Source organism: Neophocaena asiaeorientalis, unplaced genomic scaffold (genome assembly GCF_003031525.2).
Source record: "Neophocaena asiaeorientalis asiaeorientalis breed wild unplaced genomic scaffold, Neophocaena_asiaeorientalis_V1.1 scaffold606, whole genome shotgun sequence".
Taxonomy (NCBI): Eukaryota; Metazoa; Chordata; class Mammalia; order Artiodactyla; family Phocoenidae; genus Neophocaena; species Neophocaena asiaeorientalis.
Window position 1 is genome coordinate 768,008 of NW_020173687.1, and position 850 is coordinate 768,857.

Genomic DNA, 850 nt, shown 5'->3' on the forward strand with positions numbered 1-850 from the left:
GGCGCGGGAGCCCCGAGGAGCAGCCAGGCCGGGGGCCTGGTGTGGGGTGGGTTGGGAGTGAGTGGGGAGAGAGAAGTGGTCTCCCTGCAGGAAGGTGGAGCCAGGAAGGGGCTGTCCATCTCTGAGGAGAGACCAAAAGGCCCCTAGCAGGTCCTGGACTGGGACAAAGTGCAGGGATGAACTCTTTTCCTCCCTGTGGTCAAGAATCTCACATGCAACTATGATTATAAACTGGGGAGCCCCTTGGAGACCCAAGAGAGCGCTCACACAGCAGCACCCTCAGGGAACCTCGAGTCGAAGGCTCCGCGGGGACAGAGGCTGCAGAAGCCCAGGAGGAGCTGCCCCGAGGACCGCAAAGCTCAGAGCCTGGGCGCCCCTCCAGGGGTTTTTGGAGGGGCGTTTGGGGGAGAGCTGTGGGGTAGAGTGGACTGCAGCCTGGCTAAAAGTGGCTTTCGGTGGGTGGCCGCACTCGCTGGCTCGAGTTTCTTCACATCTGAAGAACCAGCGCGGTGGTGCCAACAGGCTCACAACCTGCACCAGTCTGCGCCTGCACGCGCCACGCGGCAGCAGCATCATCGCCCCCGCTGCGGCTGCGGGCGAGAGGGCCGACAGATGCACACCTGCTGGGCGGTCCCCGCGACGCCACTGGACACGCCCATGTGACTGCCCAGGCTCGCCCCGCCCTGCCGCGCGAGACTGGGACCCGGGTGTGAGATCCATCCCGCCGGGTGGCGACGCGCAGGCGCGGCGCGTGGCGGCTCGTCGACCTCCCGGCCTGCCCCGCGTTCGCTGACGTCGCGCAGCCTCGTCCTCGCTGCCGCCGCCGCCACCGTAGTCGCCGCTGCTGTCG